This window comes from Haemaphysalis longicornis, unplaced genomic scaffold (assembly GCF_048455015.1).
Source record: "Haemaphysalis longicornis isolate Haplotype H1 unplaced genomic scaffold, Haemaphysalis longicornis Haplotype H1 scaffold_7, whole genome shotgun sequence".
NCBI lineage: Eukaryota > Metazoa > Arthropoda > Arachnida > Ixodida > Ixodidae > Haemaphysalis > Haemaphysalis longicornis.
This window is the reverse complement of record NW_027526422.1, coordinates 111,778,355-111,795,563: the sequence shown is the minus strand read 5'-3', so window position 1 is coordinate 111,795,563 and position 17,209 is coordinate 111,778,355.

Below are 17,209 nucleotides of genomic sequence, written 5' to 3'. Positions count from 1 at the left end.
TCTCTCCGTGTACCAGCTGCGCTGTCGTCCTCTAATCATGTTTAACCAGGAAGCCCAATAGCCACTTCAGTGCAATCGTTAGGTCGTGGGGATAATGTTATGTGCGCCAAGAGTAACATTTTACGTGCAGTGGTAAGATCACAGTTTCGTTGTAAAATTTGTTGCCACGTTCACACCCTTTCCTGCGCGTTTGTAGGCCCTACCATCGTCCCGCATGTGCGTCTTAAATTCTCCCATGCGCTTCACGAAACAGAAATCTTGCAATTGAACGGCCTTTTCTCTAACTTCCGGCGAAGAGAAGCGTCGTGTGCTCACCCTCGACGGGACGTGGGGATACCTTTGGTTAATTAGCGCTCCCTACAGCAAGCCTAAAGATATCTTATTTGTTCATGTTTAATTTTTCCCCTCTATTACCAATCTACTAGTTAACACCCGTTGGCTAGACCGACACGACAAAGACACGACGGCGGCGCCGACTTCCCAGTTGGCAGACCGCTTTGCCACTTGACGACGATGGCGAAACGAACACGTCGGTCGATCGAAAGTCGGCGTGCTGTGACCAGATCGCTGACCGTACACTCCCAAAATGCCGATTCGCCTAACGGTCGCCGGGAAATTATCGACAACTCAAAACTGCGCCCCGACACCTTTCATGCCGCAATGAAAACGGCACTGTTCTGTTAGTTACTGGAGTGTAAGAAACAAAGTAAGGTCCATGATGTTCATACAGCTCAGCGCATGCAATCCATAGTTCAGCTTGCGATTCTTTGGTCGGGCGGTTTGAGGTCCATGATGTTCATACAGCTCAGCGCATGCAATCCATAGTTCGGCTTGCGATTCTTCGGTCGGGCGGTTTGGCGATAGGTCGCTTCCCAAAGTTGCAAGTTGTATGTTAATTTACGATCAGCAAAGCTTGTATAAAATATAGGCTGAGTTCACAGGTCCAGAGCAGTTAGGGGAGGTTTATTAGTTAATAAGGAATAATTTTTAGTGTAAAGCGTAAAACAAAAGCACGGGGAGTACTATACCCGCAAGTAAAAATCGCAGTCGCACCGCATTGGACCGCAGGTATACGTAGGACGTCAGTTTGACAGCCGAACGTCCGAGCCCCGCACTGGACGTCCGGAGGACGTACTTGGGATGTATAATTTTCCAGTAAATGGGGACGTTCGTTCAATTTCGTTCGACAGACGTCCGAGATATATTTGTGAATGGATGTTTACGTTGGCCCCAATAATAAAATCCGCGGGACCCCTATCGTACATGTGTGTGGTTGAAGCAATGTGCCTCGATCTGCTTTGCCACTTGTAATTAGCTTCGAATTAACTTTAGTATTTATGATCTTCCTGCCTGCAGCGGGAGGCAAAGGATGCCTCAGTTAAGAAAACAACTTTAATAGCTGTAACCTTTGCGCCTTTCTGGCTCGCGCACAACACATTCGTGGCGTGCTGATCCAGTCAACTTCATGTGGTATTGTTGGAATGCAAAAAAAAAGAAACAAAGAACGTCTCGTAAATTTCAGTACAAACATTGGGTTGACATACAATGTTGCATTCTTTAACTTGCTGCAAATTAGGCTAAAATGTTTTTTTTTGTAAGGCAGCTTTTCATTGTTTTTTTGTGCAATGCAAAGCCATGACTGGTCAGTTCACGTCAAGGCGTAGCGCCATAGCCATTTCCTTTTGTGCACAAGTGGCGAAGCGTCAACAAACTTTGAATATCGTAGAGACAGAAACCCTGCTGCTTTCTTCTATGCATATTTTGCGTCCTCAACGAAAGGTGAGACTATTTTAAATTGCCGTTGAGTGTGGAGGTGGCGGGGCTATCTTTTTTACTTTTCGTACGCTTCAGATGATGGCATAACTCGCTTGGGGCGTTTTGAATGACAGTCAGAAAAAGCCTGATGAAGATATTTTTTCTTCGCAAACATGGGCGCGATAAACTAGTTATACCGTTTCCTTAAAGGGGACATGCAGACAAAATACGTTTGTTTTATTCAAGAGATTTCGTGTTTTATAGTGCCCCCAGAGCGTGTCCGGCAGCACAAAATGCCGTATTCACTGATAAGTTACCCCGTTTAGGTTACAGTTTTCATTCTGTCACTAAATAGTGAGTTTTCGCGGCGTCTGCCATGAAATCACAAGGACGGGTATCGAAACGAACATCAATGCGTCATTGGGATCTGCAGCCTTGCTTACTGTCAGTCCTCCCAGATGGCGCTGCCCAACTGAGCCGCGGACCGTTGTTCGCTGTTGCTTTGCTTTTGACCATATTTGCACCTTGCTTGTTTTTGTTACGGTAGAAAGGAATCGTTTCATGAAATGTTAGGTGTGCTCGAACAACTCGGTCACGTAAGGAAAACTGGCTTACGTCAGTCAGCCAGTGTCGTGTAAGACAACTCCAGAGCGGCGGACTGCTGTGCACATAGAACAAACATACTCCTCCTAGTTCTAACCATAGTGCGCATTGGTACTTTTATGTTTACTTGTAATATTGTAACTTTCATTGTTTGCCACCATTCGTACTGCTATAAAATGAATATATATTACATTATGCACTTATAGCCCTTTCGGATAGCTTATAAGCCGGGCAAATTGTCGTTTGCTCTTTCCCGCCTTAGCCAATCGCAGAGCTGGCACATATAACATCATACGTTCTGTTGCGGAGAATGAGTTAGGGGGACGCAAAGAAATTCCCATTTTTCTAATTATATAGCATGTTTGTGCGAAGTGTGAGGGAGAAGTGGTGTCAGTATGATTCTAACGAGGCAATCTTTCGAGTGAACGCCACTTGTGTTTAGTGCGCATGGCCCACTTAGGGCTATCAGCGGTACGTGCACATATTCTCGTTGAAAGAGAAAGTCGTTTACTACGCCCGCGTTCGTAAGGAGGCCGGTTACCTACGACGTCATGTGCGCAGTGGCTACTTTTGCGTGTACTCAAGGCTACGGAAAGTGTTGTAACAATGTTTAACTATGTGCGCGTATTTCTAAGTTTCGTAATGCATTGGTGTTGAGATGAAACATAGGCACGGTGTGACGAATCGTCTCAAGAAGCGGTACAGGGGGACTTAAAAGAAACGCGCACGAAGGAGCGCATAGCCTCCGACACAGGCTGCACCATTTGGCTGCAAATTCAGTAAACTACGCGCGCCCGCACTTGTTTGAGAGCGTTTGACAGTTTGGCCTGCATTTACGGCAAATGCTTGAATAAGGAGGAAAGCCGGTCGTTCATTTTGAGGCGCCTTTTTACGCTTGCGTCGCGACTACGCAGGACGATATATGAATGGCTTTATGCTAGCTTCAAGCAGCCTACTGCACGCTTGGCTCCCGAATGCATGAGATACGACGCTCAGTGGGGAGAGAGCATAAATAGGCGCCTCCAAATAAATGATCGGCGCCGCATCGTTCTCCGGAATTTCCCCTAACAGTAGGCCACACTCTCAAACGTTCTGAAAGAACTACACACGCGCTCACTTTACTGACATTGCAGCCAGACCGTGCGGCATACGTGTGGAGGCTGTGGGCTCTGTGGTTCGTATTTTTTTTGATCCACCCTGCACGGGGCGTGTTAGGTAGGGGGGTGATTTCACAATGCCAGTGACGACCCGGCAGTAGTGTTTACGCCGAAGTACCCTAAAGAGTGGCTCATGCCGCCGAATGCAGCGATATGAACGCATTGGGACGGCGTGAACATGAAGTGTACAGTGATGAGCTCGCTTAGGATGAACACGGGAAAGTGTGACCGCCGGTACTATCAGAGCAGGCTAACGTGGCGTGCTTGAAGCATCACGCATGCGGTGTGCGTGCGTAGCCAGAATTTCCTTTCAGGGCGCTCATCACTTCATCGGGGCGTCTGCCATCTGCTAATCGTTTCTCACTTTGAACCTCGAATCCCGGATACATGTATAAAAACGCCTAATAAAACTCGAAAAGGTGCTTTTTCACCATAACGTAAATCTTAATTGTAGTGCCCGAGCTTACTTCAAGCTTTCAATCTGTTTCTGATAAACATTGTCCGCATGTGGGCTTTCGGTTTCAGCGGCAATCACTGAAAAAGAAAGTTCTGCTCAAACGCGCATTATCTTTTTATTGAGTCGCCTTCTAGCAAGCTCGAGAGTTGCAATAACACGATTCGATTGTATTGAATTTAAGCTAATAAAAGAATAACCGCTCACTCAAAAACATTTCTTTCTTGCGGATTGCAGTTTCGAGTTATTTACACAGCGGCTGATTTCTCCACCGGTACACACCGGTACAAGTAAGATGAAGTTAGCAGACGACGCCCAGACGCTCCGATGACGCGATGCATGCGCTCAAATCATAGCCTCGCTCGACACGCACAGCGCATGCGTTCTCCTTCGCGCATCCCAGGGTAGGCTGCTCTGGTAGTCCCGGCGGCCACGCGCTGCCATGTTCACCCTCAGAAAGCTCACCGCTGTACTAATATATTTACCGTACATGTTGTATGCGCTTTTAAACATACGCAACCGCGGATAGACGCTGTGTACACTCGCCGCAGTGGCTCAGTGCATCGCCTCCTTTAGCTAGTTTAAAGAAGGCGTTGCTCAGTGGCTAAGGCTGAAGGACGCGAGACGCTGCTGAGCTCAAGAACGCGGGGTGCATACCCGGCCGCGGCGGCAGCTTTTTTAATGGAGGTGAAACGCGCAAACGCCTGTCTATTCGAGATTTCGGCGCACGTTAAAGATCCCGAGGAGGTCAAAATGAATCCGGAGACCTCCACTACGGCGTGCTTCATCGTTTGTGTAGGCTCGGCCCGTTACGCCTCATAATTAATTGATAGATGCACTCAAAGCGGGTAGGTGAAAATATATCGTTTTATTGAAGGACATTTAGCGGGTATAGAACAGCTTTGATCGATGCAAACGGAATAGGCAGTTTTTTTTTTAAGGTTAGGCGTTCGTTCTGAAGTACACATTAACAGCGTCTGCATGCATCGTGTCAAATTGTACCCTACTGGTTCTGCCAAGCTGCATAATGGGCTCCTTGGTGTTCAAAAATATTAAAACGTGGAAGCATTTCGCCTGACTATTCAGGCTTTCCTTGCGCGAAGTTACCTTCTCCACAGTGACCCGCCGCGGTGGCTCAGTGGCTAATGCATTGTGCTGGTCAGCACCAGGACGCGAGTTCGATTCCCGTCCCAGGCTCCCGCATTTCTGATGGAGGCGAAAAGAAAAAACGCCCGCGTGTTCGAAATTTCGGCGCACGTTAAGATCAACAGCCGATCAAAATATTGCACTGCCCTCCCCTAGGAGAGTTTCATTGCCTGGGTCACGTCGGCGCGTTGAATCTACAAATACCCTCCTCCACAAACTACCAGTCACCGTGGGCACGTATCGTTAGTAAAGGCCCGTTCGGACTAGCTACACGAGCAACAAAAGCGACGATGACTTCTGTTGTGGTTAGTGTGACAAAAAGTGGTGGATGCAAATCGGCAAGAGCGTCGTCAGCAATTAGATAAGAGCGATGTAGGGGAACTAGTTTGGCCGAAATCGTATCGCTTTTGTTCTATCCAGTTGCAAGTGTGAAAGGGCCTTAGTGACTTCTTTTTAATAGGTAACAGTCTGTACTTTGATACGCGAGTTCTGCTCATTTTTTTGCGGTTCGTTTTTTGCTATCGAAGCACTGTTCTGGCGCCCCTTGCCTTTGTTAATAGTTTGACCTTGTTCGTGTAGTCACCTGTTGAATGGCTTCATAAAACACATACTGTGCACATTTCACCTATTAGGTGAGGTATACTATGTACCCTTCAAATAGGCTTGTATGTTTCTCTGCTGATTAATTGATTGCCTGTTTCTTAAAACGGAATTACTCTGTCGTGGTGTCCGAACAAGAGCCAATCTAGAATGTCGGTGCACCTTCCTGCCGCCTTCCACCTGAAATAGGTAGGTCGTGGTTATGCGGGGACAAACGTTTAGCTGGTACTTCGTCTTTTTCTGATAGAGACAAAAACATATGAAACAAGTTTTGCAAAAGAATAAAATTTATCTTGAGGAGTGACAGTACCCGCAAAGAAAGTGATTCGCTGGAGTGCAGAGTTTCTCCAAGTGAACTGGTATTTTGAGGTTACGCCAAATGCTCATTAGCATGATTCTGACCCTCCGCCTGCCAACCGATTAAGCATCAGAATGTGATATGGTGTAATAGCAATTAATATAACTCGAATGTTGTTATGGGGAAGAGGCAACAAAAGGGCACCAAAATGCGGACTTTCAACGCGGGTTGTTTGTACAAGAAAATGCATGTGCTTACACAAAAAGTTGGGCTAGTTAGTAACTTATCGTCGGAAAAAACAACACCGTGGAAAAGAACGGACACGGCTGAAAGAGAAACAACACAAGCGCGTACGAACAACTAGTGGTTGTTAGATACCCAAACAATATATATAGGCAAGTGCCCGCATGCGCATAGGGACAAGAGAAAACTAATAACGCTCCACATAAAATATCACACTTAAAAGCCAATAAAAATCACAAAAAACCCGCTTAGAAGGGCTAACGATTCACGTGAGGACATGGCCGACTGTCTGGGCGCCCGTTTCGTGGAGCGTGATTGATGCCCGACTTAAGCAGTCACCTTCATAATGGTTAATGTAGAGGGCTTCTAGCATCTCCCGAACGTCCTGATTTCTTTGCTACAAGACCACCTAGGTATCACTGAAACTGGGCCCACATTCACACTCCTTGCAACGCACAGTGTTTAGTCGAACATGCATCTTCACCAAGTATCCTACTTAGGCAGCGCCCATCAGACCGACGTATACTCTTTTACAGGACAGTGGTATGCGATAAACAACGCACATTTCGCAAGGCACATCAGCACGCTTGTGCTTGACACCACACGTGTTATGGCTGGCACCATGTGGACATTTATTTTTATTTTTCCCAAAGGAACAATGCCTGCCTAATTCGTTCTTATCCGAGAAAATAACGCGCACCATATCGAGAACACCACAGACCACAAGAAACGAAGGGCTAAATGAAAAAGAACTGGACAAAAAACCGAGCTGTCATGCTGTACATGCACAAGATGGCACTCAGGTTAAAAAATGTGGGGTCCCCATACAGTGTGAAAGTCCTTTTTTTGAGTGACAACAATACAGGAAGTGCAAAACAGCGGAAAAAGACAGGACAAGGCCTAGTCGTCTTGTCTTGGCGTTTCCTTGTCCTGTCTTTTTGCGCTGTTTTGAATTTCAGTATGTACCAACTAGCCCAAACCGGCGTTCTAATGTAGGAAGGCTTTGCTCTTTGGAGAACAACAAAAACAAGCGTCCTGATTGCACCGTGTCAACACGCTAGGCGTCAAACAGAAGCGTGCTGTTGCGCTTTGCAATATGTGTGTTTTCCTACGGATACTACTGTCCCGTAAAAGAGTATACTTGCACCAGACGGAGCGCTGCCTAAGTACGATACCAGCTGAGCACGCAAGGTCGAATAAACACTGCACGTATGTGAAGTTTACTGCGCATGGCACGAAGTATTTATGTGAGCTCCGTTTCAGTGATACCGAGAAGCGCTTGGAGTGGAGAAATCAGAACATTTAGGAGATAGTAGAAGCTTTCCGCATTAACCTTTAACAAGCTGACTGCGTAAGCCAGACCTCCATCACGTTCCACAAAAAAAAGCCCAGAAAGTGGAACATGTGCTTACACGAGCATTCAACACTTGTACACGTGTTTTGTAGGAGATTTACTTCGTGTGTGTGTGTGTGTGTGTATTTGTTTAGCGGTTTATTGTTTGCTGAACCTCGCCAGTCCTCCCTGGTTCCTACGCGCATGTACGCAAATGCTTGTATATAATTTTGGCATCTACTAAACACAGTTGTGAGTCACCGCTTGTGTTGTGCCGCTTTATTTCATGCCGTTCTTTTGGGGGCTGTGTTGTTTCACACATATGTATATACAATGGGTTTCAGCTAAATTTTGCAAGAGAGAAAAATATGCTAATGCACTCAAAGACGATGCGACCAATTGCATGTTGCCCACTTTTGTACCAGTTACATTATTTTTTGAATTTGGCTATATAAATAAATAGCCCAAATCGATTAGCTAATTTCTGAACCAAGGAAGGTAGGCAAGCAATTCCATTTAAAAGGTTGCAGAGCTGTTTGGAAAACTTCCGAATATACAGTTTCTGTATTTCTATATGTTAGTTAATAATGTTTTTTCCGCTTAGTGGTGATGCCCGCAAAAAAAAAAAAAAAAAACCACCCCGCGTCAAGCCTGCTTGTGCGCCGTACTTGCAGTGCTCCCATAGGTTTCCCGCACAATCAAGGGAGGGCGTCTGCATCTTTATTTCGAGCTTTACCGTGGGCTGGCTTATCAAAAATAGCAGGCACCATACGAGAAGTAACACGGCGGGGCAATTCGACGGGTGGAGGCTTGGCGTGCGCTTGAAAAGAACAGTGAATACTCTAACCGAGATTGTCCCAGTTACCATGCCAGGGCACCTACCTTTCCGGGAAATGTGCAAACCAGCAACGGCACCTGAGATAGAGACCAAAGGCGTACTACCGGCGACAATGTATGAGTTCGTTGTAACTTGTAGCCAATGGTTCGTTCACTCTAGACCTCTGGTGACGTTGCTAGTCCCCATGGAGGCGGGGACGGTAGGTGGCCCGGCGCGTGAGCCCGAATATCGTGCCAGGCACAGATGGAACAGGGACACGTTTCGCCTGCGGCGATGCCTGGAGCAGTGGTGGATATAGATGACCAGCACCACGGCGCAAGCCACGGTGATTACGTGCTGGCTGGCGACATCCCAACACGGTAGCCCGGGCACCGTCTGTGGGCCAATTGGCTGTTCTTTGTAAGAGCACCACAAGCTTCTACCGGTGAAGTGCCCCTTCTCACTCCTGTTCTTCTTTGCATTCTCTTTCTTTCGTGACCTGAATGCCCATGTGCGGTAAATGGCCTTTCCTTCCATTGTCATCTTTTCCGCACCACGTTCTTGAACTTGGTCTCATAACATGCAGTGTGATATACAGCGTGTTTCAGCAATCTTTAGCCAGAGTTAAAAATACGCGCATGCAATGTCAGACGACGCTACCTAATATTATCGACGGCAGGATTTAACGCGCCAACGCAAGGCAGGTGATCAGGCGCGCCGTACTAGAGGGCTCCCGATAAATTTTGACCTCCTGAGGATCTTTAAACATGCACGGACACCTCGTACACACGGCCATTTTTGCTTTTAGCCTCCACCAGAAAAGCGGCCGCCGTGGCCGGGAATCGAACCCGCGTCCTTTTGCGCAGCAGCACTACGCCTTAGCCACTGAGCCACCGCGGCAGGTTGCGACCTAATTTGCGTTGCTCGCTTTTGTTTGTAGTGTGTCACTCTATTTTTAGCATTTTTTCTAAATAGACATTTAGTCAAGAATAATTAGCCAAGTTCTGAAGCAACAAAGCCAGGTAAAAATTGAAATTAGACTGCTGCAGAGCAATTCGAAAAACACCGGAAAAAACAGCTTATGTCTTTCTTTATATGAAATATTCGTCTTTTTCAGCTGACTGGTGATGCCCGCGAAACATTCCGAGAAACAAAAAATTCACGCATCCCCACGAAGCCAATCATGACGATTGGGCGAAGCTATTGGGATCGTTCTTACCATAACTCACCCGTGATATTGCCCACTCGCGTATGTAAATGCCTGACAACGCATGTGCACAGTATATACAATTCCAATCCAATCCAATCCAATCCTATCCAATACATTTCACTTTAATTTAATCCAACCTCTTTGAATACAATATAATTCAATCCATTCCATTTCAAATCCAATTCCATCCAATACAATTCATTTCAATCCAATCCAATCCAATGCTACTCGCGCATGCGCAGCACGGCTCTCCAGGAGCCACACTAAACTGACCAACATTTCTCTCTCTCCCCTTTTGTCTCTCTCTAACGTTTTGTGAATCTATCTATCTTTCTCCGTCTAAACTTTTGTGAAGCTTTAATTTTTTTCTTGTTAACCGTTTGTAAGCTTTTTATTCATAAATGTTTCGATTTACGCAGTGGTGTGCGTCTCTCTCTCTCTCTCTCTGTCTCTCTCTCTCACCGCCCTTTCTCTCCCTCTCTCTCTGCAACGATTTGTGAACCTTTTATTTTGTTCTTGTTAAACGTTTGTGAAACTTTTGTTCACAGATGTTTCTATTTACACGGTGCTGTGCCGTGATCACGGGCGCCGGACGCCGGACAAGCCCGGCCCTAATGTGGTTCGCCCCTAAAATTATCTTGGGCGAAACACCGCTTTAAAAGGAACAGGGCAGATACGCAAGCGTTTGGCTGCGCCATTTACGTCAGCATTGTGGTCCCCACGCGGCAGTTCGTTGGTAGCGATAAGGGGACGCAGCCAACGCTTGCGTCGCTACCCTGTTGCCCTTTCAAGGGGCCATACAGCCAAAACATAACTTTGGTTCATTTGAAAGATTGCCGTGTCATATTCTTAATAAGACCACTTTTAGCGTTAACTTCGCTCAGAGAGGGAGAGTTGCTTTATAAGAAGGGAAATGAAAGTCGACTCAGCCGATAACTGCCTCTCGGGTTGAGGGCACCTCAGTCAAGGGTGAGTCTAGGAGGGGGATAGGAAAGATTAACTTCGCTCCCTGGATCTGTACAATTACCAACCCACTGGGTCATTTCCCGGAACAGAACATATGATGTCGTATGCCGAGGCCGGCAAAAGTAAACGCAATTTACCCACGGCTTATAAGCTTGCCGAACGAGCTATTAGCGCTTAATATTAGGGCACATTCTTTACATTAATGTAAAAACAGGGAAGTGAACTATTAAAGTTTCGAACGAACACGTATACACCAAAGAAGATAGTGCAACACTTTGCCGTCTGACCCTGCCTAACAAAGCCGTCGGACGCGTTCGACTCGTCGAATACAACACTGTCCAACCGACATTGGCAAAACGGTCAAGTGCATGACTGTGTTTGTCGAGTCATAGCTTACGTTTAAGGGAACGGTAAGCATTAACCCCAACAAAACACGTCAGGTGTAAAAGTCTAAACAGAAGTAGAGTGCGAACACTGGCAGTTCAGCGGTATTTCAGCGCTATCTATGAAAGTGGGCGATAAAGAGGATAATCAAGACGTCGTCTGTGAGATCGTAGTAGCCATGTTCAGAAGGCTATCTTTAGTGTCAAGGCCCAGCTCTGTATACGTCACATTTGACGTGATGAAAACACCTAATTTACTGGGGGAATTCAAATGTTAGAATAAAATGTTCAACTCATTTTTGACTAAAGCATCCTTTACTGCAGGGCAAGCGGGCATTATAATCACTACACCTATCGAGTAAAACAAACTTGTATTTTGTCTGCATGGCCCCTTAACCAGGCACCACTCCCTCAATTGATTGTGCGGAAAGATTCGGGAGCACTGCAATTACGGCGCACAAGCAGCTTGACGCAGGGTGTTTTTTTTGTATTTTGCGGGTATCACCAGTAAGCGGAAAAACAGTCATACTTAATCTAGAGGAAGACAGAAACTGTATATATTGAAGTTTTCTTACTGGCTCTACAACTTTATATGTGGAATGTCTTGCATACCTTCCTTGCTTCAGGCGTTCGATAATCAATCTGGGCTATTTATTTATATAGCCAAATATAAAAAAATATTGACACTGGCACAAAATGGAGCAACATGCATTTGGTCACATCGTCTTAGAGTGCATTAGCATATTTTTCTCTCAGGCATGATTTAGCTGAAACCCCCTTTATATACATATGTGGGAAAACAACAGAGCCCGCACAATAATGGCATTGACAGAAAGCGGTACAGCACAAGCGGTGACTCAAAACTGTCTTCACTTGATACCAAAAAATATATACAAGCATGTGCGCACATGCGCATAGGGACCACAGAGGACTGACGAGGTTCAGCCTACAATAAAACGCTAAACAATAAAATAAAAACAATAAAACACACACACACAGGAAATCCCAAACACAACACGTGGGGAAGTGCTTACTGCTCGCGTAAGCACCTGTTCGTCTTTCTGGGCTTCTTTTTGTGGAGCCTGATCGAGTCTTGGCTAACGCAGTCAGTTTGTTAAAGGTTAATGCGGAAACCTTGTGCTATCTCCTAAATGTTCTGATTTCTGCACTTCAAGAGCTTCTCGGTATCACTAAAACGGAGCTCACATAAATACTTCTTGCAATGCGCAGGCAAATTCGCATACGTGCAGTGTTTAATCGACCTTGCGTGCTCTCTTAGTTTCATATTTAGGCAGCGCTCCGGATAACCCAAGTCTACTCTTTTGCGGGACAGTAGTGTGTGTAAGACAACACACATTTTGCAAAGCGTAACACCACGCTTCCGTTTGACGCCGCACGGGTTGACACGGCGCCATCTGGGCGCTTTTTTGTGTTTTCTTCAAAGGACAAGGCCTTCCTATATTGTTCTCACCCAAGAAAACGACTTGCACACCCTATCGAGACCTCACAATTTTCGACCTGAGTGCCAGCTTGTACATGTCGGGCATGACAGCTCGTTTTTTTTTCAGTTCTTTTTCGTTTAGCCCTTCTTTTCTTCTGGTTTGTGGTGTTGTCGACATGATGCGCAACAGTTTTTCACACATAAAAACGAAATAGGCCGGCTTTGTTTCTTTGCGAAAACTAAAAAGAAACGTCCACAGGGTGCCAACTCAACGCGTGGTGTCAAACACAAACATGCTTGTGTGCCTTGCGAAATGTGTGTTGTTTACCGCATACCACTGCCCTGTAAAAAAGTATACGTCGGTCTGACGGAGCGCTGCCTAAATACGATACTAGGTGAACAGGCAGGTTCGACTAAACACAGTTAATTTCAAGAAGTGTGAATGTGAACCCAGTTTTGGTGATACCGAGGTGCTCTTGTAGCACTGAAACCACCAGGTTCGGGAGATGCTAGAAGCCTTTTACATTAACCATTATCAAGGTGACTGCTTGAGGTAGAAATAAATCACGCTCCACAAAACTGGCGCCCAGACTATCAGCCATGTGCTCACGTGAACGGTCAGCCCTTCTGAGTGGTTTTTTTTTTACGTGCTTTAAAGTGTGCTATCGTATGTGTAACGTCATAAGTTTTCTCTGGTCTCTATGCGCATGCGCGCAGTTGCCTGTATATATTGCCCGTGCAAAAATCCACGAGGGATGATATTTCAGTGCAAGTGAAGGTATCCAAACATCAAGCTGAATTAAGAAGGAACCAAGCTATATGCCACCCTTTATACCCCAGAAGCTGCTTTGGTGCCTTAAACACTCAAAAGTTGTTTTTTTTACAGCTTTGCCTTAGCGGCACTGCTATGGTCCACAGGGTTGATCCAAGTGCCCTCCTCATACCCTTCCTGACCGATAGGCTGTCCCAGTTACCATACTATTTTCTGTATGGCTATTGTGTGGCAGCTGTTCTCTGGGATGCCCTGTCCGAAACTCGTTGTGTCAGTTGGCAAGACACCGTAGCTTGTCATTTAATGAGATCGACAAAATCTATTGAGGCACTGCGAATCCTCCCAGTATGAGCCGTAATTTGGCTATTCACAGGTTTTCAAGAGACTCAAATATGAAGTTATCTATAAAGTGAGGACAGAAGCATGTGCACACGTAAAACCGTAACAGTAAACTATGTCTGCTGTCTGGTTAAACTCTTTTTTGAAAAGTGCAGTCAATAGGACTTCAAGCATTGTTGGGATTTATTTGCATGCCACTTCATTTAGCTGTAGATTCTTACGAACCAAAATATTTTGAAAGCAGGCTTAAATTCTTTTTGTGTGTCATTTATGTGGCCAGATATAGAACAAAATAATCCATGAAGTTTAATTTACACGAATTTGACTCCGTGTTGGGCGGCTCCAAAAAAAAACACGTAGTTCCTGCTTGCTTTTGTTTTTGCAGATAGTGACCGAAAAATTGAGGAAACGTTTGATCCAAGGTACTGCTTGCATAAAGTAGGCAGGACACGTTAAAGGTGTTACTTGATTCGTAGGTAATAAAGCGTTAAATAAAGCGTTTTTAAGCTTTACGACTTCGTTTTATCTGTTTGGCGCGCCACGATTTTCGACATGTAATCTGCAATATGCTGGATCACGTTTATTGAAATTGTAGCTTCCAGGCTTCCAGCAGTCTGCTTAACTGTTTAATACTTTAATTTTCAAGCTAAAACATTGTTCGTTAGCGTTGTTTTTTAGGGTATATTGCATTGATAGCAAAGTATTACTAACATATGCGGTATAGGTTCAGCCTAATGATATAGGTTTCAGGGGTTTAGTAAACTTGAGAACCTGCAATTGCTGTAAACGTAAGTGCATTTTTTGGTAAAATACACTGAAGCACTACTCCAGCTTTGAGCATACTCGATACAAAGGTTCACTGTGCAGTTTGTTTCGGCACAAGGCTAATTATTATTGCTTGTCCGACACACAATATGGACAAACAACTCGACATCCTAGTCATGTTTCTTGACAAGAGTTTACGATAGCATAATACAGTGGAAAGGTCCAGGTTTATCATTGTCGCCGCTTTTCAATATGAAACCGTGCGTACACTACTGGCTGTTGTGTTGATTTATCCAGTTCACCCAGATTGTAACTGCCTACTACAACCTATTCATATTTATGTTGACACAACCGACAGCGAATTGCCGTTATTATCGATCCCCACCTGGCGGGCAGCCTAAGAACCAACATCGAAGGCTCGTCTTCGTAAGCTTTATTTCTCCCCCCAAATCCGCCTGAAAAAACTTAAACCCCTTTGTGTTTTCCTGACAGCCGGGCGCATTTATTTTGCCTTTTATCAAGCCTTATTTTCTTACTAGCCCCATCATGCTTGTTTCTAACGTCCAATAATAGCTTTTGTGCATGAGTCAGACTTGGACGTCATGTACCATGCCGGGCTTTACAATTTAACCATTAGGTGGTTTTTATGTCTATATATTGTACCTCTGGTTGTGGGCGTTCTCCCTTCGACCTCCATCTCTTATGGCTGTCGTCGAAAGCAGAACGTATGCTTTTATTGAATTCATCATAGGCGCTAGTTTATTTCTCTCCGCACGTGCTACAACTGTATCAACTGCGGTTTTCTGCTTCCAACTACATTTTTTTGCATTGCATACCAGCTTGCTCCTTGCCTATAATTGTTGGAAATTTCCCAATTCGGATATTTCTCTGCACATTTCTCCCATATAATACCAAGTGAACTACTTACTTCGAATAGCCTCGTTATATTAGCTGGAAGCTGCTGATTCTTGGTAGCCCCTAAACTGATGCAACTATTCCGCAGACCCGGTGCAAGTATTTTCGACGTTCTGTGGGGGATTGTCGGTTGATTATGTACCCCAAGTTTCCTTTTTTAGCATGTCCTCGATACTACGTATGCGTAACTATTTTAATGCCTCACCTTTCATTCAACCTTCCTTATTATTATCATATCCCACGTAATGCCTGGGAGCTCCGTATGTTTTATTTAGGTCTCCTTCCATGTACTCAGTTCCCGTGTTCAATATTACAAGCAAGAGTTCGGGAGGCGCGCTCCCTGATCCCACTCATTTTATGCCCACCATGTTCAATCACTAACATTGTCACCACCATGGTGAAGTATTCTACAATGAATAAGCCCTAATGGGTGTGCCTTCATCACAGGTCGAGGGCAATTCGCTAAGTGGGAATGCACCCAAACCTATTTAAAAGAAAAGGAAGCCGGGGATTTTGAATTTCGTGCATTTAAACGCCAAAGTAGCGAAGTAGTTGCATGTATGTGTTGCCACAGCACCAAATAGAGGATGGACGCGTCGTTGGCAGGATCAGTCTCTAACCACGGAATGTCTCGATCACGGAAGAATTTGACTTAAGCCAAGGGCGGCACACGAAAGAGGAGGCGGGGCAGAGAAAAAAAGAAGCCCAAGGAGGGGACAGCAAGGTCCGGAACGAGGATGCCAGGGGTGACGCTGCCTGGACTCCGACGTCGCAACCAACGCCTGGGCGTAAGTGGACTCACAGCGCAGCAGTTCCAATTTCCTGTGATGTTACAGCAACGAAAATTCTGTGCCTACGAGTAGTGTCATCGCACCGTCGACTCCCGGCTCGATGGCTCCCACAACAGTGACTCTACCGGAAATACAGAATACCTCATCGGATGCACTGCAGTTGCAGAATTTGTCAGCCAACTTTGTAATCAATAAAAATAAGCACCAGTGGTGTGTCGGCGCCACAACGAGTACGATCACAGCGCAGCCGGCACAGGGAGCGAAGGCCAAATTCACGCTCACAAGTCCACGTCATCACAAGGACATCAATATCAAGTGGGCCTATAGTGGATTGGGACATTGGCTTTTAAGACATTTGCTGGTAGGTGTCATTTAAGGTTTGAAGAAAATATTAGTTTCAGCTGTTGTTACTGTGGTTTTGGAAATGCTGGGTATCGCTACTAGCTTGGTTTTTTGTGGCGTTTTTAGTGTGATCATGCTTGCTTGGAAGTTTTCGTCTGTACTATAAATTAGTCCTGTCCTTCACACGCCTTCCCAGTCTACTCTTTTCTGGGCAAAATACGTGACAGCCTTTGATTGTCGGATCACGGGTAGTTTTATGGCTAATACGTTCGCGAAGTGGTAAGATAAGGCTAAGGTTAGGCGGTGTTTTCTGTGTCCTAGACAACCTTTGCAGTAGCGTTGAAGCTGTCTAGCGTAGTCTCAGTGGCATTCCTGAAGATGTTGTCTACTTGAGTAATCTACTCCTCCTATTTTGGATCTATTGTACCTATCAACAAGCTCTAGTTTCTGGATTTAAAATGCAATCCAGTTGCAAGAAAAACGTTTCTCTGGGGTGGTACAGCGGCCACGTTACAATATAGGATTTCGCACCATTGCACGAAAGTTTTTTTTCTTGGCGAGTAGTACCCTCAAGCCGAGTGAGAAACGAAGATGATTGCCGCGTTTGCACAAAATATGTGTGTGTGACAATTTTGCGCGGAAGTATAATGCAAGCGCTTTCGCGGGTGAACGAGTTGGTCATCTCTGGGATATGGCTATTTTTAATAATTGCTGTGACCACTGTAAAACAATCAACCATACCCCCACCATTCTCTTGTACCTTTCAATAAACGCTGTACGATAAACTAAACCACCTATTGCTTGCATTATTACCTAACCGCAATTGCAATTGCAAGGCATTATTCAAACGCCGCTATTGCGGAGCCTATTTTACAATTC